This window comes from Calidris pugnax, unplaced genomic scaffold, assembly GCF_001431845.1.
Source record: "Calidris pugnax isolate Ruff unplaced genomic scaffold, ASM143184v1 scaffold70, whole genome shotgun sequence".
NCBI lineage: Eukaryota > Metazoa > Chordata > Aves > Charadriiformes > Scolopacidae > Calidris > Calidris pugnax.
In genome coordinates, this window is record NW_015090862.1 from 9493295 (window position 1) to 9518568 (window position 25274).

Sequence of the window (25274 nt, forward strand, 5' to 3'; positions counted from 1 at the left end):
CTATTGAGTAATTGAACAAATATCTGAACTTTCCTCCAGGGTAATGATAGAATTAGACTCCTTCATCATTTCAATAGCTTGGTCTAATCCAACTTCAGTGCAAATTCCAACAATTTCCATAGGTTTCCTTCCTGCTGTTGATGCTGTGCCATATCCACCCAAAAATGACATTTGGCAAAGACCTGATCACGGCCTAAATGTGAAAGTATTAAATGAGCATATTGGTCAAAACAACAGTTCCAAGCCCATTGAAAGAATCCCAAAATAAATAGTTCATTTGCTGTAAATTCCCAGGCAGTTTTTTTGGTAAGGCAGACTGCATTATTCTTCAGCTCATTAAAGTTTATTTTAACAAGCTGTAAAGCTGATAGAGCAATAGTTCAACAGTTCAGTATTGCATTGTTGGGTTTTTTTTAATAAGAAAAACTCCAGTATCCCACTTGGCATAAAAATCGCACATTTCAAACAGATTTTCAGATACACCTTTGAGAAAACCTTGGTTTCCAGCCATTTTTAAGCAATTTTTCTTCTCCCTAAACTACCTTAACATTTTTCTGCAGCAAAACAAAGGTGTTCATTGTTTAAATAACATCACCCCTCTTGCTTGTTATGAAACAGTACATTTCCCATTTCCTCAAATCAGTTGCTGTGTGAGAGCTTTCAGTGAAGACCATTTAGCATTTTAAAAAATATTAACTTACATTGTTGGTTTTATGAGTCAATCACATTGCTGTTACTGCTTTTCCTAGTAGTTTTTGAAGTTCAATTGCCAGATTTAGTGTACTAGGAACTGTTTACATACAGAATGACTAGAACTTGGGCAAAGCTATGCAAATTCTCTCAGAGCATAAGATCACCACTCCAATCTGAAGGAATCTGCTCTCTCAAGGCCAGCAGTTTAATCTCCATGCCGATGTGTGAGTGCCAGTCAATGTCCAGTCCGTCATACCTGTGACCAGCAGGAACTGAACTGATAATGTGCTTACACTGTTCACTGAAATGCCAGGTGGAAGTGCTTGTGCTATGGGTAAAGAAGCTACTAAAAAGCAGGCTAAAAATAAGGGCTCTCCTAGCACACGTATACCACTGGCAATCCTTGAGTTGGCTGGATATGTCTATGCAGCTCCACATTTCTGTGCTGTCCTTGGCATTTAAAGAGTTAATTTGCCAAATCCTAATTCTAGAAAACCCACCAGACATCTATCCAGTTGTTGTAACTTTTCATTAGTTACTACTATTATGAGCAAAATCCTGTCAGGCAGCCAGTCCAGTCATCCAATCGCCTGCAATATCTTATTTCTAAAAGTTTCCAAAGTAGATGCCCTAGTCTTATTTCACACAGAAAATGGGACAAACTAGTGGTATTTCCTTCCCACACACACAATGCATGACAGGATAGCTCCATCCAGAGGAACCAATCAAGGCACTCAAAATTGCCAGAATGTTTTCAAGAAGAAATCCTTCTGCACACAAAGCTCAGAGTAACTGTTTGGTATTTTAGTAACAGGGATATCTGCTCCACCTACGCTGTCAGTCCCTGCAATTCAGTAAGCACCACAGAAGGGACAGAAAAATTAAATTCACATTTCAATAAATTATATAATTACTAAAATATTAAATAAGTGAAACAAAAGCAAATAAAGGCTTATTCAAGCACCCAGTTAGCAGAAGATTGTTACCTATCATCATTATTGGTTTTGGTCATGTAAGCAGATATGCCTTTAGAATTTTTGCTGAAAGATTATACAGGCATAATAGGAGCTGAAATAATTTGTTATTTTGAAGAACAAGACCCTTACTCTCTTATTTCTTTCAAAAACTAGCCCAGAGTTACAGCAATGGGTAGGATTACATATACATATGACTAGATAAACATCCATAGCTCATTTTACAGCACTGCTGCTGGCTAAAAAGTTTTGGATCTCTGCAGTGTGGTTTGTGGGATCCTGCAGGGTCTTGTAGACTTGCTATGGAATTTCTATAGGGCTAGATAAACATTCTGTAGAGTGCTTTGTTGATTCCCCATAATTCATGCCAAATTTTTCAGCTAACATGCAAGACTGCATCGTGGCTAGCATTCAGCAAGTGCTAGATGTGTGTGCAAAAACCTTACATTTATTTGCAATGAAGAGGTTCAAGAATTGCTCTCTTGATACTATTACCACAGTTGAGGGGAATCCTGTAATACCAAGACTGCACGCTAATCCAGGGTAGTAGCTTGGATCCAATGTAAAAATTATCATACTAGCCATGGATGCTGTCAGCAAGCCAGCATTCAACAAGTGGTGCCCAAGTAGGAATGGTGCCGAGTTTGGGAAACCTGAAAGTGAGCTTTAACAGGGTATTGACTTTAGCACTAAAATATTTTTATTGCTAAAGCACTAGAAATTAAGACAGGCTATAAATACAGATTAAAAATACCAAAGATATTGGTCTCCTTGGAAATTGGTTTAGCTGGAAGAAAGATCCACCTATTGCAGATGCAACACAAAAGACTTAAAAATTCTACTGGAAGGAATTCTCAGAAATGGAAGGGCTCCAGCTCCTGTCATACGCAGTGAGTCATTCTATTTCAGCCTTGTCAAATATGGGAAAACAAAAGCAGTTTGATATATAATTGCTCTGTAGTAGGAAACAGGACTATTCAGAACACAAAGCTTCAATAGCTGTAGGAAATAATTGATACACAGGGACCTAAAAGGCATCTTACTACAATTCCTCCAGCCACTAGTTGTTCACATCAGGCTCTTAGGAGTAAGACTCTAAGGAATCTAAGTCAAACTCTTAGTTAAACAAACACTCTCTAGCAAATGTAGCAAAAGAAATCCTTGAGATCAACATCTCTCCTAATCAACACAAAAGCCAAAGTCACTAACCTCTTGCTTGTGTTCCAGTCCTACCAAATTTGTTAAGCTAAGTAGTACAAGGCTACTTTCCTCCCCTCGCAAAGGATCTAAGAGAATTAGCTCGCAACTCCCCCCAGGATTCAGCTGTATTTTGAGGAAAATAGAAGAGGGCCTCTAGTGAGCTTCATCCTAAATTTCATATGACAGCCTCAAGAGTACCCAGTTTTCCAAAAGCCACTAAAGAAGCACTGAAAGCTACACCCCAATGTAGTGCCCCAATGATCTGCTGCAATTTTGAGAACCTTGGCAGAAGGATGAACATCAAGGTGTGGATACTCAATCACGTACTTGGCAATACGTATGAGAGCTGCCAAACCAACCAGACTGTGAAATGCAGCTACAAGCTAGGGAAGGTCAGAGGTTTCAGTTCCTTTTGCAATGGTAAGACCTGTAAAATTAAATTATTCATATCCAAAATAAAATATTACACTGTGTTCATACTCAAAGCATAAACAGGCCATTGAGCAAGAAAGGACTGTTTACTTTCTAGTGTTGTTTTCCTTTTTGTACAATGAAATAGAAATACAATAGTTATAGGAAATTTTAACCTAATTTAAGTCTTTTCCAAAAATACATTGCTAGAACATTTTGGGATGACAACTTGTAAGAAACAGAGCCAGAACAGTTCTTTTGAAGCCACTGTTTCTTATGTATGGGAGAGAGTTGTGTGAATGCACCCGCCAGAATTTCCAAACACATTTTGCCTACAGAGAATCAAGGCAGGCCAATTGCCTTGGACACATTAGAAGACTGCCACAATCTAAGTGACAAACTGACAAAGAAGTAGTATCTTCACCTCTTCTCTCTTGCCAAGTTTCAACCTCAGTTTTTGTAAATTTCTATTGGTCTCCACAGTATCAGATACAAAATCAACAGAGAATCAGCATTAAAACTAAATTAAGTTTCTCAAATATTTATTTTCCCACAAATTAATAAATTGTATTTCAGATCAACTGAGACAGTCAGTAGATTCATAACAAGAAAATTGTTTCAGTTGAGAAAATGAACAGAGAGTTCCAATGACATCTTACGATTTCAGTACTTTTTGAAACATCTTTTTTTTTTCAGAACAACATTCTACTTCCACAAAACTTAAGCTTTTTATCAGCAATTAAAATCTTTCACCCCAATTTATACACCTCCTTAGTTAAGACTACCACCTTTAAGAATTCAAACACTTTCATAATATATTTTCCTATCCTCTTAAAGAATAGTAAATTAATAACACTTAACGAGGATGCTGTGAATCAAGCACACATACCATATAAGAAGCGTACCTACCCATTGTGCCACCCAGAGCAATAGCTATAGACAGCCGTGCAGGCACTTCTGGTGAGGATTTAGGTGCTCCTACCACTGCTTGCTCCTAAATCTCTGACACCCCAATGACACCAAGGGCATTCCCAAATCCACAAGTTGTCTGACTAGACAACCCTACCAGCATTCCTGCACAGCACACAACTGAGCCGAAATACATAATCTGAAAAAAAAAAAAAGGAAAGAAAAAAAATTAACATCTAGTATTGCTGTACTTCAAGTTTCACTTTTTGTAAAGGAATTACAGAAGGACTGAAAGGCTTTTAAAATTTCCAAGGAGGACTGAGAACCAATCATTTATCTTTAAATATAAGAAAGATTTCTTCTTTGTTTATTAATGCAAATGATTATCCATTTCTGATTATGAGACTTCTGCACATTCCTCCCTTCACATTTTCTGGTTTCTGCATTTATTTATGACACCAATCCATCAAGGAACCATGAAACTAATTAGCATCCCAGCAACTCAGTTCCATGATCCATTGACATATATTAGAGTACATGTTTTCAATTATCATCAACGCTGACATATTGTTTTCTAATACTAGTCTACAATGCCTCAATTACTGCCTTATTCTTTATTGTTTACAGGCTTATTTCTTAATACTCTCCTGAAAGAAAAACACTTATCGCATTATTTCAAGCTGAAAGATACTACACCTTTGCTAGATTTGCCCTGCACTGAACAAACTTAAAACTTTTTTAGCCATCATATTCTTTATGGGTAAAAGCAGTGTATTTTATCAAGCTAAATATGAAGTTCTGATTCTCTCATATTTTGATTTTAGATGTTTTTATACAAGTGCTCTGAATGCTACATGACCAGATTTAGTAAACATGTGATCTTCCTACTGATATTTAAGGAGCACATGGTGACTTCATTTCAAATATTAAATCTTTTAACTTGGATTACTGAATGAGTTGAAAGTATGATCCAAAATATCTAGTCAGAAAAATCCATGATGCTCAAATCATAATTAACAGACAAATATCCAACAACATTCTTAGAACATTCAGAAAGGCCAAAGACTATGTGTTGGCTGGTATCTTCAAGAAATATTTATGGCCTTTTCAGAAGTCTAAGTCCAGAGACTTAAATCTGACAGAAGAGAAACTGTTATATAAGGATATTAACATTACTGAGATAGAGCTAGTTTATAGGTGCTGTATCCTGAGGAGCTCTGGGGTTGAACAGGATAGCTGTATGATGGTATTGATGTCGCTTGTACTATAGGCTGTGGAAAAGATGCAACATAAATTTTCCCAGAACACACCTCAAGTACTCAAGCACACATTGTAAGACAACTGGGAAAAAAATATTAGCTGCAGTGATTTTACACCTTACCTTTAAGAAGCAACAACACATCATATAATTTTGACCCAATGCTTATCTAATTATTAACCTGGTCCTCACAACGAATCAGGTCAAAATTCAAGTGTAAGAATTAGTCTCCTTTATTTGTACGCAGAGTATAAACCGAACATATCTGCTACTGTTTCCAGTTCAGTCTGAGGTTTTACTTTATTCTTTTATACAGATATGAGCTATTCTAGTATAGTAATACGATATTATTTCAAAGAACGGGGTTCCAATGTAAAACTAACTGTGAAACAACCATTTAGAAAATAAACTTTGTTACTATGTCTATTGACTGCAATGTGACTTTCTGATAAGTTCCAGGACATCCATCAGATTTCTCCCCAGTGATGGTATTGGTTTTTTTTTTAAAAAAAAAAAAAAACCAACAAAAAAACCCAAAAAACCCAAACAAAAACCCCAAAAACCACCACTCAGGAAAACCTTTAAAGAAGTAATGAAATCCGACACCTCATTTCTTCCAGATTTAGCACTGAATGCTTTCTAGGATGTAGGAAGCCTTAAGGGCAGGTAAGAGAACCAGTTCAGGTCTGATTACTATCAGATTGTTTTCTTCCCAAAATACTTCCTTTCTCTGTCTATTGTAAAGATAATTGCCAATTAGATTCTACCTCTAATAAGAAAAAGCTCAGTTATAATAATTTCTGAATACCACATACATCTGGAGATTAAAAAATAGCAAATAAAAGTTAATCTGGTCTCTCTCCTGATGTACTTACTCTCTAAACTAGATACAGATCGGTGCTTCTACAAATGAATTAAGTTCTTTGACGAATGCATTGCTGCTTTCTAACTGACTATTATAGAACTGGAAATGCAAAGCTCTTTTCTCTTGAATGAAACATAGCACAGTCAAAGGAATATGCTCAAATAAGGGCAGCAGAGAATAGAAAGGCTATAAAATTGCTTCTCTGGCCCTAGGGATAACAGATTCCATGATCTAATGGAGAAGGATGGCAAATGTTTGCCCATATAAGTGAATAGTTTTCTTGGAGGGCCTGATTCTGTACATACCCCTCATTCCTTGCTGCTTGTAGCAATTAATATTTCAGGCAGAATCAAGCTCTCCGCTTGCTCATATGAACAGCTTTGTTACCCAAGACCACCCTTCTAGTTTGGGATTACTTAACTCTTGAACAGAAGAAAACATAACCTTGAATAACCCGTTCAATGTTATGTCCAATGGCATAGAGAGGTACCATATCCTCCTATAAACACTGCTTTAGGGAGGAGGCAGAGATAATCATATTCTGGAGTAGGCAATTGGAACATATCCAGCATTTTGTGTAATTAAGGAACTACCCATTAAGAAATATAAATTTTACCTGTAAGAATAAGCAAGTAAGAATTCACATCCGTACACTTTCTTTCTCTGCACATCCTTTTATGTTAAAACTGGTATAACTGTCATTTTGTATTCTACAGCTTATTCTAGTTGCAAATTCAGTTCTTATATGGTGTCAGACTTTACCTTCTTTTCCTTTTAATAGGCACTTTTTAATATCTTTTTTAATGGATTCCTTATTCTCTCACAAAGTCAGGCCTCTAGTGGGAGGTGTCCCTGCCCATGGCAGGGGGGTTGGAACTCGATGATCTTTGAGGTCCCTTCCAACCCTAACCATTCTATGATTCCATGATTCCATTCCCTACCCATCTTATTTCCTAAACTTCTAGCATGGCTATGGTACTATATCTGGTATGTTTGCTTAGTTTTTTCATTTCAACTTAAAAGAAAGTTTTTGTTGATTGTTTATGCTATTCTTTTAAAATAATTTTATTAAATTCTACCTTTCTTTTTCCTTGAGAGTTACAGAACATAGTTCTACATTATGTTATCTAATTGATCTACTTTTCCAGTCTTTAATTTTAAAAAAACTACCTGATAATCTTTTTAATAGCCTTTCATCTTCCATTATGTAGAAACCATCCTTCTGTTGTAAACAATTTATTCCATACATTTCCTAGTTCCTAGAAAAATTCTAAACATCTTTCTTTTCAATTCATGTAGACTTTGTCTCTATACCTGTTTTTGGGGAGCACTTTACTCTGAGGGTGGTGAAACACTGGAACAAGTTGCCCAGAGAGGCGGTAGATGCCCTATCCCTGGAAACATTCAAGGTCAGGTTGGATGGGGCTCTGAGCAACCTGATCCAGTTGAAGATATCCCTGCTTATTGCAGGGGGATTGGACTAGATGGCTTTTAAAGGTCCGTTCCAAACCAAACCATTTTATGATCATTAGAGAAGTTTCCAGACAGAAATCTTATCTGTGGAGGGGTAGTCTCAGTGCAAGCGTAATCAGACTAAAATATTAAAGTATGTTTTGACTGTGGACATTTACAATGAGCCCTTTGAATCAATGAGTTAACCTATTCCTCTCCACAGTGTGCAACTGTGCAAACATTTGTCACAGGTTTGCTTCTAGACATTAAGTTGCTGACACAGCTACTTTTGTAATCTGAAGTTTTGCACACCTGAGTACTCAATCTCATGGACCAAAAGCCCATAATTATTTCTCACCTCTTTCACAGAACTAGTGAGCGTGAAGAGAGTTCAGGGGCTGTCCTAGCAGGACCTGAAAAAAATCAGGCTATTGATTTTGACACTCTATTAGAAACATAGAAACCTAACAGTAGACATACTGAACATCAGAGATAGGTATGCTATATGGAAATAAATTCATCGATTATCCGAGAAAATGCTTTTTCAGAGCTGAGGTCTTGAACAGCAACAACTGACTTCTGTCACCAAAACAATTAGACTACTCACAAAATTGTACATAAGCAGTTGTATTAGAAAAGTAGTTTCTTCTATCAAAAGTTCTATAAAAAATTAAACTGAAATTAAAGTTCTTCTAAAGTCAAACTAAGGTCCACTTACATTAAGCTTTGCTTAGAATAGAATCCAATTTTTAAATACTTTTTCCATCAGAAACAGAAATTTAAATCTGAAAACATCAGAAAGTCTGCTCTGCAAAAATGCTGTACACTGAGAAACTGACAGTTGACTGGGTAAGGTGCTGCTCAGATTGGAAATTCCCACATGCAGCTTTGTACTACTATATCATGGCAAAAGCATGTAGTATCTTAATTAGGCAAAGTAACCTAGCTACTTGTGTATCAATGATTTTTAGAAAATTTCACTTTTATCAACTGAAGAAATATTATTCTTTTTTTGTAGACATCTTCCTTTTTGGGCAAGACCATGCAGAAAGAAGCCGGTCCTATGCAGATGAAAAAGCAAAGGATATATACATGTATACCTGAGGTGACAAAGTTTTCTCTTCACATCTTCTCACTATTCCCATTAATTCTGTTAACAACTTTATTCTCTAGTCATCGCTCACAGAAATATGTATATTTACTGTAGGGATAATAGGTATAAACATAAAGCCAATGCAATATTGGCATTCCTATATTTACAAGCAAGAATTATTATAAAGTCCTTTGGTTGCCAGTAAAATTTCTGTGCATTAGTATGTATCATGTATCTAAGTAAAGATGAAAACAGCTTTGTTTAGTGCCTGGAATAAAAGTTTTGAGAAAGGAACTCATAAATTCTAATCTCATTTGTAATTCATTTTGGGTAAGCCATTAACCTTGTTTTGGCTTCCTGTGGGTCCCTCCTAATGAAATTGAACTCAAATCTGTCATAATAAAGCATACAAGAGAAGAAAGCAGCAGACAGTACACTTAGCAATAATAAATACAATTTCTGGTATGAGAGGCAAATGGAGGCCAGGTGTGACTCCCTGGGTAGTGTGATAACCACTATTCGAAGCAAGAACAAATCTGGTCACCATTTGAGTAAAACAAGAATTAGGAGAAACAAGCATCAAGTCCTACAATACCTGCCAAACCTATAAAGAAAAAAGCATGCACTCAGAAGAATAGAAAAAGCACTTTTTTTTATTAATCATAAAATAAAACCAGACGTAGAACCCAAATCCTACTTCCACTGAAGTTATGTCACTGACACCCATGGCGGCAGAAGGCATTTCCTGCACAGGCCTAACTTGTATACATTGTTTTTGCCAGAAAACTAATTTTGGAATAATAGAATCTTTGTCAACCTGAGGATGAAGTGAACCCCGGGATCCTGAACCTTAGGATCCAGCAGATGCATATAGGACTGCCAAATTAAATTTCTTAAATAAAAAATATTCCACTTGGGCAAATAAGGAGAAATAGTTCATCAAAAAACAAAATTAAATATGTCATAAATTCCCCAGTGACTTCTCACAACCTTTACTGCTTTAGTAGGAATACAGACCACAGTGTAGCATCTGAACATTGTTAAAAAGATGCAGACCACACATAGAGCTCAACAATACTTCCTTGGGAGAAAATATTATTGCTCCCAGTACTAGTCTTTGACCATATGTGTTAGTGGTTTAAGGAAATGTTTTTCCCTCTTTAGGAAAAGACTAGATCATTTCATTAATCCAAGATAATATGATATTTTACTTGGAGACATATTTTGTCATCACTTGCACAATGTTTTGTTAAAAATACCCAAGGAAGCTCTGAGCAAATCAATGTACAGTATGAACTTCTGCAATCAGGACAAAGCCCAATGTAGAAAGATATCACAATCTCACTCTTGGAGATCACAGGAGTTTAATTTTCAGATGTATTATCATTTTTTGAAGTTTTTAATAAAAACCTTAAAACTTGTAGATGAATTGCTCAACACTAATCAAAGAAAATAGATCTTCAAACAAGAATGATACTTTGGACAAAACATTTTAAGTCAGTGATGCTGGCAGGAGGGAGTAAGGAAGGTCTTTCAGATGCTGTACAAAGCTTGGTTATGGAACAGTTCACTAAGTGAACCAGACTCGCTTGTCTTTTTTTTCCTTTAAAACCAACTTTCTCTACCATCAAAAATTGCTTTCCATGAACTAGTAGATATTTCTACTGTTACTCATTCACCTTAAGCAGGAGCTTTGATGGCAGTGAACCCTTTAAAAGGTGTGCTATACATCTCTTTTCCTGTTATCATTTGCATTATTCTTTTTTTCATTCTATCATTATTTTTAAAGGCAGTTAATGCAAAGAGCATAACAATCTTGTTTATGAGGAAAATATTATTCAACATAATCAAAACCTTGCTATATGATCCATTTTCCATTTCATACATATATTTCACCACAGATAATGACATCTGGAGCTATGAAGTATATACAGGCCCTGATCCAAAAGCTTTTGAGAACAGCCTATGTTAATTTCAATTGGCCCTGAATTGGGTCCCTAACCTATACCACATTGGCTCTTTATTTCATACATAATTAATATCAGAACAAGTTTCTTGGTAACAAAAGGTATACAATGATTCACCAAGGATCCTGAAAAGTTGAGTTTTTAGCCTTTTGTTCAATTGGAAAGCAACACGATATGTTAGGAACCCTGATTTACCACTGCATTTCAATGTTAATTCATGTTACCTTTCAGGGCCTCATTTTACTTTTACATAATTATTCCTAGCATGTCTCACCATTTAAATGCCAAACTGGCAACAAGAAATATAGATAAATTAATTTCCTTGTACCTTTCATATAAATCCCAGTTGTGGTCATGATTTTGCTAGCTTGTAAGAGTATGGCTCTTCCTGTTGTGTTTTTGGTCTTAGTTTTTGTTTTGGTTCGGTTTTGTTTGGGTTTTTTTTTAATAGAAATGGGTGCTGTTCTTGGGAAAGGTTATTGAAATAACACATCACACCTTCCTGTTTCAGAACAAAACAATCACTATTATGGATTCATAGAATCCTAGAATGGTTTGAGTTGGAGGGAACCTTTAAAGGCCGTCTAGTCCAACGTCCCTGCAATGAGCAGGGACATCTTCAGCTAGACCAGGTTGCTCAGAGCCCCATCTAACCTGACCTTGAATGTTTTCAGGGATGAGGCATCTACCGCCTCTCTAGGCAACTTGTTCCAGTGTGTCACCACCTTTATTGTAAAAAAAATTGATTCCTATTCTATTTTGCCTTTCATTATATTATGGACTGAGCCTTCAAAGTTCTGTTACGGTTACTCATTTGGCTTTCTGACATTAGTGGGATTACTCACACGAGTCAATAGAATGGGATTAAGCCTTTACCTAATACTGGTTATGATAACACTTGGTCTGTAACATAGCACCGACCATTGAATTCAGTCAGTTGTAATAGCCACCTTTGTGTTCTTTTGCACCAAATTTGGCCAAACATATTTCAGATGTAATACACTTGACACTGGAGGGAAAAATATAACAAAAAACTCAAAACACAACACAAAAAATCTCAGAAAACAAACACTGAATCTACCTAAATCTTAGGCTACATTCCTTAAAAGCCGAGCATGAATATGCTTCTCTTTACAAACACTTTTTTAGCCAAACAGTAATTCCAGTCTGCCAAAATTTAAATGTTTAGCATGACTATACTTTGGTTTAATGCTACCTACAGGCAAATATGGATTCCTGTCGATCTTCAACTCACCGTGACTACAGAAATTAAGCTTTCCTCCTTACTACATCCAAAATAAACTTAACTGAAAAATAACCAGTCTATCTCCAGAAACATCTTGAATACAGAAAATTGCAGCCAACATTCAAGGAAAATCAGTTTTCAGATCTTAAGGCTGTCTCCTGATTTAACTGTATATCTAGTTCCCTTTTTCCTCCAAGAGTAAGGGGCCAAAGGATTTAGGAAGGAATGAGGGCTACTGCTATTGCAATAGAGACTACACAGGGTATAGCCTAATGATGTCATATCAGGTATGAAACAAGTTTCCTATTCTGAGGCTAAAAACCTGCTTGTTTCAATAGAAAACCACTGTGTCTTTATAAGCAACAATGTTCTACCTCTCCTGACCTTAGCAAAAGACATAGTAAGTGTCATCAAACCATTTGGCCTTTGAAGTACTTGCACTTCTTGAAATCCTTTTGAGTATCACACACAGCTCACCTATTCCTACTTGTCAGCACCTTTATTCTGTACATACTGATTTGAGTCCATAAACTATCTAGCACTTGAAGTCATATTGCTTAAGGCACAGTTCAGTAGCTCAGGAGACGGGCTGATTCTTAGTAACACATTCTTTAAAAACAAAAGTTTAAAGTCCAACGGTAATTTTACAGTATCAAAATTTTTATAGATCTCTTTTTACCCCATATTTTAGTGCTTGAAACACACAAGAAATTCCCTTCACCACTTTAGCACGTGGATGTTGAATGATAACGTTTCCTTGGAAACTCACTAACAAAATCACTGCTTTCATATAACACATTTTATATGTTTTTATAAAAAAAATATGTTTAAGTGGTGTTGAAACTCACCTTCATTACCAAAATTCCTCTAATGACATGATCAATAGCCCCATAATCTAAATCATCCTGTTGTTCAAAGTGGAAAAAAAAATAGAATAATTTTTTTTATTTTTTTTTTTTCAGGAGAAACAGCTTTAATAATTTCAAGATGCTATTGGAATAAAGGCTACTGGCTTGAGTAGCCATTCTATTTGGCAAGTCGTTGTAACCAGTACTCACCACACCCTGATGAGAAAGAAAAATAGTTGTCAAAGCTTTCATGTACTGGAAACTTTTCACATGTTCTCTACAGATCTGATGCCTGTTTTATACATGCTAGTAAATCAGATTTGCATATTACTGCAGACATGAGTTACTAAAGCTTTCTTTTACAAGTTAAGGACTCGGTTTCAAACTAATAGCTTACTCTGATGCATGACCAAAGAAAGTCAGCAATTTTGTCAGGAAGCCAAAGACTAAATGAGCTGGGAGGCCAGTCAGGGAACTGGTTACAAAACCATATGGTGCTTATTTTTGGGAATGAGAAATAACTACTTCTTCAAATTCGAAAACACCTCATGATTGTCTGATAAGAATCACATTGCACAATGTGTTTCGCAGATTAATTGCGCTCCAGTCAATCCCAAGGAAGAAGATAGAGATACCTTCAAAACTTAAATTCTTTGCAAGTACATCTGGATTAAGATCATGTTTCTTTAACATCCCTTCACATTATTATGAATGCAGAACATCAAAAACCCACAAAAGAATTCTAATACCATGCCCTGAAAACAACTTATATTGAATTCTGATCTTGAACACTGTACCTTAAATTATTGTTTCTTTCTTTCATTGCATCATTCCAGGATAGCCATCTGGACATTGCAGTTGCCAGTTCATCCCATATGCAGCCACACATGTTAGCTTCAATACACATCCTGGAGTAAGTCATGACATGATAGTCAATTATGGCAGTCACAGAAGTCTATACAAGGTAAAACTGAAATACTTTTAGCTGGACTGTTCTTTTCACCTAGCTTTCCAGAACAGGCCAATGCGTGTATCTAATACCTGAAGAACAGTGAAGGCTGCAAGCATTCTGCTACTGCTTTATATTCCACTTCCTAAACTGGTTTCTGATGAGAGACTTCTCCTTCTCTAAGTATTTCAATTCAAATTTTCAACAGAAAATTAGCAGAAATATTTCTTCCTGCAGAGAAAAAGGTCTAAGTAGACTTTTCCCATTAAGAGAAGATGATGATAGCAAATTTCCTCTCAACTCTGCTAAAGACAGAGTTGAAATTATGCAAACTTGACTACCTTACAATACTATAAATTTAAAATAGTTTTGACAACCCATTTCGCACAAAGCTGGGGATGCCGGGCCCTCCTAGAAGAACATTAGTGTAGGCTAGCAAGTCTACCAACACTTGGTATCATCAGTTTTATGATGCTTGTCTTACGATTCTTCAAGTTTTAACTGCTAGAACCAGATCATTACAGAAAAATAATCTTCCATTCAAAAAGAAAAATAGCCTTATAACTAAAGAAATAAGTTGGAAATGTGACCCCTGAAGAGATAATGAAAGAAAAAGTTTAAGATTAATTGAATCTTCATACATTTTGAAAATGGTCTTCCATCTTCTTAAGTATATCATGACATTGGACTGCATTGGTCTGGAAAAAAAAAAGCCCAACAGGTAAAACTTGAACTGTCTAGACAATACTGTAATATATGCTCTGGCAGCTGACAAATAGTTGCACCTTTATATCATCTTACCATTATAAAATGCATGGCTTTTCCAGATCACACCCAAACTTATTCTTCATCTAAAAAAAAAATCCTCTGAATGGTAATCTGTTAAAGTTTACCATTCATTTTGTAAAATAGTGACACAGAACATTTTTTCATACTTAAATTTAAACAAATCTCTAAATTGATTTTTCTCTTTTTCTATATTTGGAATTAGGCATTCAAAATTCCTGTTAATAAAGCCCTAGGGATTAATTAATAAGGGTCTTTATGGATATCATTGTTAAAAATGATGTTACCATGCTTATAAAAGTCACAACACATAAAACATTCGAAGATGGAATGGTGTCTGGATACTATTCCAATTTGTGGTTTCATTACTTATGAAAGATTCTGCTTTGTTACCCTAGAACACATTGGTAGGGATTCCATGAAAGACTTCAGCAGTGGCTTTAAAGACAGACAGTCTTTATTACTATAACATCTATTACTTTTTCATTTATTAGAGCAACACAGACATTATTTGGATTTTCTCTGCACATCAATTATTTCTAAATGCTGATGTATAATCAACACACCTTACAAATGTACAGTTCTACAGGATGAGTAATTTCTACTTACCTCCAGACTCAGCTCCATAATTACTGGTTATTCTTTCATTGACTCCATCATACTGTTAGTGATTAGACTTGGTGATTAGAATTGGAGCTTTCTTCTCCAATTTCATGTTTAAGAAAGCAGACCAAGTTGAATAATTCTTACTAGAAATAAAAAAGGTAAATAGGGATTTACCCATAATACACATAGGTGCTTTCAGACATAAATATAAAATATTAATCACATTGAGTCTGAATTGAAAATTAATATGTAATGATAAGCAAAGAAAGAGAAGGAAATACTCTAAACCACTGTATAAGAATGAAATACAAACTAATTCTGGAGCTTTTACTCATTTATAGTTTTAACTACGTATCTAGATACACGCATATTTCCACTAAGAATGTTATACTAGTAGGGACATATGTTCAGGCTCTGCAGTAGTCATAAGCAGTATCTTACCTGGAATAAGAGCTGTACTAATATCAATATCGACTTCTTTACACTGTTCAGCAAATAATGTCAAGTTTGCTTCAATATATTCTTGGGACATTTCTTTTGCATAGCCTCCAACACCCTTTCCTCTTTCAGCAGTTATCTCCTTCTAGAGATTCCACTCCAAGGAATTTAAGCTGTTGCAGTCTTGGAGGCTCAAGCAAAAATAATGGAGATGACAGATACAGAATTATATTTCTTTTTCTAGTTTTGTGAAAACAATCATTGCTGTACTAACAGAGGCAAGACAACAGTAGCTAGATTCTCTCATCATAACTAGATGTGTTAAAAGGGACAAGATTCGCTTTTAATAAGCAATAGGCAAATCAGGCTATGCCAACTTATTTATCAGCTTTACCTCAACAGCTTCTGAACTTTTTTTCATTTCAAACAAAAAATTCAAAAATATACTAATCACTAAAATTAGTTTCATACAAGTGAAAATACTTACCTGGGTGTTTGTTTATTATACAAAAGAAAAACTGAAGTGAGTTTGTCTAAACTAATAAAAGGTTGTTTTTTGCTAAGCAATCACTGCTCAAAGAGCCTGTGCCTAGCACATGCTTAAGCATATTATTTAATAACTTCATTGATAAAACCTACCTGTCTTCTTAAGTAATGAGGGTTGCTCTTCCCTTGGATAAATCACTTTCAAGTTTTGCAGCAATTCAATGGCACATTTTCTCTGCTGTGAGTTATAGTATATTATAACCTAAAGAGTTTTTGTAGTGCTTTTGTTTTTGCTGTAGATACTGCAGTATTTAGTACATAATATTTCTATTAGATTAATTAACAACATATGTTTAGAACTGAAGTACTAATTATCACTGCTACAATACCAAGGTCCCAACTCCATCTCATACCCACAGAGGAACAGCTGTTCCTGTGCAGATTCTCATTTTATTTTGATGAGGGCCAGGTGAGCAGTCCCCAGACTTCAATACAGCATCAGAGCCCAATCACATCTACTTAACTGTCTGAATAAAATGCCGGGGGGCCGGGGGTGGGGGGAGCATTTCCTGATTACAAGTAAATAGATTCCCAAAGGATGTGAGAGGAACCATGAAAGTTCTGTTGCTTGGGACACAAACTTGACTATTCAAATAAAAAGGGACTGTAGTTAATGGACTACACTGGCAGAGGAATGGACTGAATGACATAACAGGGTTTTCTATCCTAAATTATCATTATTTGTTTTTCAGTTTTTGAAAGTTTGAATATGAAGCAATTTGACTGGTAGGAATATAGGATCTATAGCAGAATGAAAGCCAGAAGCCTTGGGAGGAATAACACCATGTATCAGTACAGGCTTGGGACACCAATGACTGGAAAGCAGCTTTGTAGAAAAAGACCTGGGATCTTCGTCCACATCACATTGACCATGAATGAGCAAAGTGCCCCTGTGGCAAAGGCAACCACCACCACCCTGGGCATAAATTGCGACATTAACACATGAGCACACAATTAATTTACCCGTGAGCACCCAATGGTTATACGCATGAGTACCTAATCAGTTCATGTGTGAGCACTGTAATGAGCAAAAATTGCAAGGTTTGGTGGCAGGGGCTGCAGAGGTGACCTGAGCAGGAGAAGACCACGTATTTCCCTGTGCCACCCAGTTCCAGCTGGCTCTGAAACCCATGTAAACACCCTCTCACACCCCAAAAGCTCCCACAGCAGCACATGGCACCCCTGCTCACACGTGTGAGCAGGAGCTGCTAGGGTGGGAGATGTGAAGAGACATAAATAGACACACGGAGTGCTGAGGAGAGAGGTACCCAAGCAAGACACTCTTGGACGCAGGCATTCCATACCAAAGGGAATTCTACACCTGAAGGAACTGTGGCCCAAGGGTGGCCCATGCTGGGGCAGGGGCAGCTGTGAGGGGTGGGTCAGAAAGAGTTGCACACAACCCCACACTCAAAGGGATTGGGATGGACCGAGTGTAACGTGCAGGGGAAGCGAGGAAAGTTGAGACTAGGAATAGCAGAGGAAGATGATGTTTTGCTTAAGTTGGGCCTGGGGAGCAAGGAAGAAGCATATTTAAGTGGGGTTTTTTTAAATGTCTCTTTTTCTGAATATTCAAATCAGTAATTTGAAGTTTGTGTTAATTAGCAATAAATTAAGTAAAAATTCTGCAAGTTAAGACTCTTTTGCCCATGACACAGAGAAACCTGACAGATTGTTTTCTGTGAACATCCTTCAGTGTAAAGGAGAGAAGAAATTTGACCAGAATATTTTATAAAGTGTTAAGTTGTGTTCTGGATTCCAAGCCATATTTTCTTACTTTATCTGGTATCAAATCCCCTGACAGTAACTCCCATTGCTTTGGCAGCTCCTGCTGCAGCGAGCCCAGCAACGCCACCACCAATTATCAGCATCTAGAGAGATCAAACAGATAGTAAAGTGCATTCTATGTTCACTTATTCCATCACATGCTGTGTCTGCAATATGCCTTATCTTCAAAAGCACTTGAACTTTAAAGAGCATCGGAGGCTAAAAACTATAAGTACTTCAGGGAAGTTAAAAAAAATAATCTTATCTCAACAATGCAACATAGTTAAACAGCTGGTTTAGGCTATAAGAGCAGGTGGTCATCTGTACAAGAGGCGCTATATGTAGGAAATAAGATAGAAAGAAGTTTCAAAAACATTAAGTTAAACAAAACATGACCAGGGCCACCTTTTCTGTTCCACAGGACATAGACCTTAAATCAAACTTTAATAATGTAAGATTTAACTCTATTTGTCTGGCTATGGAAATGTTCTCCTTTACTATAGCTCTTCTCAGATATGAATTCTGACAGGCACGCTGAAATGGGTATCAGAAGGCAGAGTTCAGTCTCAGAATGATAAAACACACTGTTTCAAGATCCTTAAAAAAAACCACAACAGTGAGTATGCTTCTGAGCTCTGGTGTGATTTAAGGTATTTTTAACACTTAAAATAATTGCAATGGATCAAGCATTTACCAAAAATAAACCAGAAACCCAAGACAGAACTAAAACATACGTTCACCTACAAGCTTGAGTTGCCCTTAACTGTACTGCATTAAGGTAGGTAAGAACAGAGACAAGTCCTTCATGTTAACGTCCTGCCAAGAAGCAGCAAATCTAATACAGCAACCTTTTGGAACCATCTTGTGAACAATCTGACCCTGATCCCTTGAGGAAGTCTTAAATGGTTCTGAGTAAGAAAATTCTGCATTCAGAAGCGCTCAAATGCAGTTAATTTAACTTTTACAAGATGGATCGAATGTCTAGAGCAAACCCAAATAATATCACAACAAATCAAACACTATTAGTTACCTTTTAGAAGGGTCATGTGGGAGAGCTCAACTGCCTTGTTGCACTAATAATCTAGCTTTCCAGTACAAAATTTTACTCTGTAAATATCAGTTGTAGCAACTGTTCCCTCACAGGCAAAACTTGTCCTGCTGCTGTTATCTGACCATTAAAATCCCTACCAAAAGGATTAGATGCCAGCATTACTGATTTGTGCCTATAACATGTAAACAGATAAAATTGTAGATATGCAGTGATGAGAAAATATTCAAGTATCCACACCAAAAATATGGCATGAAATATTGCAGTCCCTTAGAGTTCAGACGTCAGTATACAAATAACAGCAGCAGAGCCAAAACTGAGACAAATACACAAATCAAATCAATTAAATAATTAATAGAAGCCTCATAACTACAATAGCATAATAGACATCTTAAAGCAATAAATTTTGAAACAGTATATTCAAATGTCATTCCAATTTATACCAGGGGCTTGAAAAATAAATGTTTGATGGAGGACAAATGCTGGGAAAAGAATGCATACCAAAGGTGGTAACTCACAGAATAAAGTACTTCTTGCAACTGCAATGTTTCAATTTTTTATTTTTAATTCAGTGAATCAGCCGACATGCCTATACTTGACTGTTATCCCACTTGCACAGAATGTGGACAGTGCACAGGGCTGCTCATAGCTATTCCAGGAATTTATAGCACAGATTCCCTTGCTAAAGTAACAAGTTGATGATTATATAAACTTTACATGAACTAGAAAATAGAGCAAACCTTTCAGTTACCTTCAAATGGAACTACGTTTGAAACATTAGCTGCATTCATAATTATATGCTGCTTAAGCATTCCTATACAACTTATCTCTCCCAATAAAGCTATTGCTCAAAAATCTTCAATTTGTTGTTCTTTGTTCAGAGAAAAGGTGGCAACCCAGAAAATGTTCACTAAAATGCTGTCATGTGACAACGTTTTGTAGCTATACAGACCACCCTAGAATAAAGAATATATCTTTGTTACAGCAGGCCTTCTTGTTAGCAACATTTAATACTCATGGAAGTTTTGGTGGGTGGGGTTTGGGGTTGGGTTTTGGGTGGGTGGTTGTTAGTTTTTGCTTATTGGGGAATTAAGGAAAGAATCACTGATTTCTTCAAAAGTGCTGCAAGTATCCTGCAATTTGAGGGGGAGTTGCTTTTGGTTTAGGCTTGTTTTGTTAAAGAAAGACTTTTCAGGACAGTTAACCACAATTTTCTTAGTGTTTTATACTATTTGGCCAAAAGGCCATGCAACTTCAAGATTTTGCTCAGAAAAACCAAACACTTGGAGAACTCTTTCATCTTTATAGCTGTGTTAATTTAAATCTTTTTCTCCTTCTTTCAATGTTTAAAATAAAACTAAGCTGGGCACAAGGTAAAATCCCCATTATCCTAAAAGGTAACAGATCTAAAACCACTTTAACATCAGCGATCTAAACACTGAAGCAGGGTAAATCTGGTTCAACTCTCCTTATTCCTTGGATAAAGATGGCAGAGAAGTTGGTCCATTGTCAGTAACGCAGGGTAAGACAGGCAGTCATTCTGGGAATTCCTATACAACTCTACAAAATCAGTATTTTGTAGCTAACAGTGAGTGATAATTTTTCCTACTGAAGTTAATGACAAGATTTCCACTGGCTTCACTGAAGTGAAATTTAACGCAGTGGAATGAAATGAAAGACTGGCAAAAATGAGAATTGCTAATACCCAAATTGAGCCAGGGCAAGACAGTCATTGTATACACATGCTTTCTACATTAGTCAAAAACCTGTTTTTCTTCTGTGGGTATCATCTGCTTCATCGTCGTAGCCATACAATCCTGAGGTAAAAATTTATTTTGGTCTACAAGCAAATGTTAAAAACAAATATTTTAAGAGAAGTTGTTATAAATATTAAAAAAGAATAAAATCAACATTTAGAGCCCTGTGATAGAACATTGGAGAGAAATCAGAGAGTTTGACACTAGGTTAATTAAATTTAAATAGCTTCAGAAAGAGAGAGAGAATGTGCAACAGGAAAATACCATTTGCCTTTGTAGCCAGATTGCTTAAGTTTACCAGAGCTGTCATCGAGACCTTTTAGAGACTAGTTTCATGATTTTGTTTATGGTTCTGTAAAGGGAAACAATATTGACTGCTGACATTATCATGGCTTGTAATTTTTCCCCCCTTAACTTCACTGTGGCTGACTACATGAAAAGTTATTTGTTTACCTTCATCTCCTGCAACAAAAGAGAAAAAATACCCCTTTTAATAAGATAAGATGCAACTGAAGGGCCCAAGCTAAGTCATGAGGTCCAGCCTCCTTCAATTGTAAACACCACACAATCTCCATCACAAACATAATTTGGCTTTGGAAATAAGTAGGAAATGTTTTCTACTAAAGGTATTCTAAAGTGTGACATCATAATTTTCTTACAGAGATACAAATGAAGGAGCAAATCTACTGAACCAAACTATTATGCTGTGGGTGAAAGCCTGTCTTCATATCTGATCCAATTCAAACCTTACGGAAGTCAGATTAAAAACTGCACCAAGTTGTAAGGAAAAGTATATTTATTTTTTCCACATATAGAAGACAAAATCTGGTTTTGTGTCCCTAGAGACGTGGGAATGCTATATATATATTCATGACAAGAAAGCTTGTAATTTAGGTTATTATTCTACCAGGTCAATATTATTCCAAGAGGGAAAAAATACTGGTAGACGATTTCCTGAAAGCATTATGTATCCTACCTGGCCAACCCAGGTAGGATACATAATAAAGCAATCTCTTTCTATCCACCTGCAATTTGATACTTGTCACAGAAAACAAGTGCTTTGCATCATTGTGCCTGCCAACCAGAGTCAGGGCTGGTACTTGCACAGAAGTGTCACTGTTACCTCTATCTAGAGCTAGTTCCATCAGAACCAGAGTAAGGTTTCTCATTGGGATGATGTGAGAAACCTTGACATCAGAAAACTTAAACCACAAGATATTAACCCTGTCTCTTCTTAGCTGCCACATTCTTAAACCAGCATCCTAATACAGTTCAAGCTCCCTCGGTGTAGGATGAGAGGTGAGGATCGAGAAAAATACCAGCAACTGAACTTCATTGGAAACCAGTGGTGACAGCACTGTGACAGTAAAGTGGGAAATAAGAAAATATGGTGAAGCAGACTGAATTTCTCTTTGCTCTTTTCTCCTTGGCAAGTCTAAGCCTGCACATACATGACACGGAGCATAAACATGCACAGGATGACACAGAGTTATAGTGGAATAGAGATAGGGTGAAAGCTGATGTGATCTCAAGCACTTAAAGAGCACTCAAAGGAGTAACAGCATGAGAATACCGGTATCCAAGAAAGTGAACCAGTTCTCTCTTTTCATAGCAGCTTGTGTTCACCTCTAGTGGGGAAGAGAAGGGAGGACAAGTTGCTGCTCTGCAGACTGCAGTAAGCGTCAAATTGTTTTGCTAAATCGATCTCCTCTAAAGCAACGCGAGATTGTAGTTTGAATTATTGTTCAGGTTTGAAGAAAGCAAACTACTTATGGTTTGATTCAGCTTAACTCCCTACATGTCCCTTTGCTAGACATACTACAATAAAGGCATTAGCCTCTGAGTACATCAGGCAAACTGTACCTTATTCTGAAATTTAGTCAAGATTTAAAATCTTGCATAAAAATATACATTATTTTTTAAAAATTTAACACCAAAGGTTAAGTTTATTGTTTACTGATTCTCAAGACACTTGGATATCCAAGTCCTGAACAGGATTTGCAGAAAGAAAAATCCCAGGAAAGAGTTGTTTCTCTTTCAAATATAGGATGTTAACAGGAATGGCCCAGAAATGGGCCCAAGGATACCTCTTGCTATGAAAGAGCACTTAACTCTTTTTGGATATATAGAGAGCAGAAAAGAAAGGCATAAAATTACTTTGCTACAGCACGTTAGGCATGATGTGGAAAACAGAGGACTACATTCACTCTGTACTTCCACAGTAGAATGCTATGACATCATAAGCAGTGATATGAAAAACTATTTTATTCAGAAATCATCAGAAAACATGAGTGGCAAGGCAGCAAGTGGCAGGGAAAATTGCTTATTCAATGAAGCACTTATGTGTTCAATATCTTTAGCAAATTGATTCTGCTTGAGATGAACTGGCTCAAGTTTTAAACTACTTCAATATGTAGCCTATGTACATAAATAATTGGTTCAGTATTTAAACTAGTTGTTTGTGTTTTGGGTTTTTGTTTTTAGTTGGTTTTTTGTGTTGTTGGTGGTGTTTTTTTTAACGAGTTCCTTATAGAAATCTAAATGGCTTTGAAATCAGTTCCAAATCTGAATTGGTTCAAAATGTGTCTTATACTGAATGACGACTGGTCTTGACTGTTTGGTCAGTAATGCAATGTGATACTATGTGGGAAGCCAGAGTTCAAAACTAGCAGGGAGAATTTTGCACCTTTAGTTGTCAGATGCTGCAAGTTTAGAAAGGGTAAGAGATTCTTTTAACCAGTTCATACTGTGCCCAGGGCCAGGCCTCAAAATAAGCACAGCAACTTCAAAGGCAGTATTATAGGTTCTACTCCAAGCTGAAGACAATCCTGTTTGCATGTTGTGATCAGTTCACACTTTCCTTTCCAAACAATCTTATATTGCAGTCCTACTTATGTGAGAGATTATCATGGAGGAATAATAAAAAGTGGTATGTTAAAGCTATGCCAAATATAAGATGCATTTATCATGCTGTCAATGGAATTTCTTACCATATGTCTCAATGGATTTACTAAAGTGAGTTTAGCTTTATACCTATAATAGCTATCATTCTTAGAAAGGACATGTATAGCGTATTTTACAAAAAGAAAGAGTGATGCTTAAGCAGCAGAAAAAAGAAAACAGGATACATGAGCCTGAAAAAGCTTAGCCGTTTTGGTAAAGCAGTCAAAAACATTTCTTTAGGACTGCTTGTGTAAAGCAGAAGTCAGGAAATCAGGGAGTATTCCTAAAGCTCAAATTGCTCTAGTTTCTAAATTGACAATCACATTTAGCTGACATGGATTAGGTTAATTCAGCTCCTTTTTCACTCCCTCCTTTGGGCTGTGCTGGGTGCCCCAAATGGTGAGGAAAACTATCCTCTGCTAGTTTTGTTTTTACTTCACGTGCACAGTATTTCTGCTAGCTCTTCCTCTTAGTGACCAACTGGAAAGCAGGCTCTAGAAACTGCCAGCCTTGCTCTAGTCTCCCTTCTGAGAAACTTCTACCTGTGTGGTAAAGCCCACAGCAGGACAAACAACAGCCCAGTATGACCTGGCATGCAAGAATAACAGTGGTGCACTAACATTACTGCCTGGTACGAGTCTGCAGATACTACCCATCGTGCTAAGGGCATCATATCCTTCAGCAACTTAATCTATTGCTAGAACTGTAGCTTTGCATTTAGTAAGTCTGTCAGGAGGACTAGGTTCTGATCCTCATGTCTACAGCACTGGCATACATAATACCCATTCTCTTACTGCAAATGTATGATGGTACATCTGCTTGCTGAATGATTTCATACTATAGATAATTCAATGAATTGGTACAATTATGAAAAGAAACTTTGGGTCTTCAGAATAAATATGGTTACATTATTCACATCAAATGACAAACTTGCATTTAAAACAATATCTGAACCAAATATAGTTTTCACAAAATTAATTACTGGTCCAGCTACTTTGTACTGCTCAGTAGAGAGCTTTGATTCTTTGTCAGCTTTATGTTCCACTTAAATTTTCATTCCGTGTACCATGGACTGGACACCTGTAGGATAGTCTGCAACCCACTTCTCACCTTTACATTTCTTTGGTAACCCCCACAACCAGGTCCTTATAGTGAACGCTATAACATAAAAGATACAACTAAATGCAAAGACTTTCTCCCTTAGTTCATATCAACCTAGTTTTTATTCAATTCCATAGGCACAGATTCCATTTGAACATCCAATGGATGTCAGCAGACATGGTTTATCTAATTCCCTTAAGTAGTTCAAAAATTCCATCATATATCAAATACAGTAATTTTTTTACGCGCATAAGTCATCCTTAAAGAAGGATAATCACTGCCTGACCTTTGAGGGATGGTTAGCGTGAGAGAAGGTGGCAGGATTGGGCCCCAAGTTTTCATAAATAACACAGAACATCTCCAGATGAACATTCCACTGTTAGTTTTTATAGTACGCCTTCCACAGCCAGCCCACAT

General features: G+C 36.6%; 1 protein-coding gene and 1 pseudogene across 1 annotated transcript in view; one reads left to right on the plus strand and one right to left on the minus strand.

The window, feature by feature from the left end:
• DTWD1 (DTW domain containing 1) overlaps nt 1-8908 on the plus strand; it is a 36853-nt gene extending 27945 nt beyond the window's left edge. Inside the window, exon 6 of the mRNA XM_014944703.1 lies at nt 8781-8908. The gene's annotated coding sequence lies outside the window, so the exon portion shown is untranslated. The remainder of the gene's footprint in view (nt 1-8780) is intronic.
• On the minus strand, nt 1-25274 carry LOC106889379 (annotated as a pseudogene).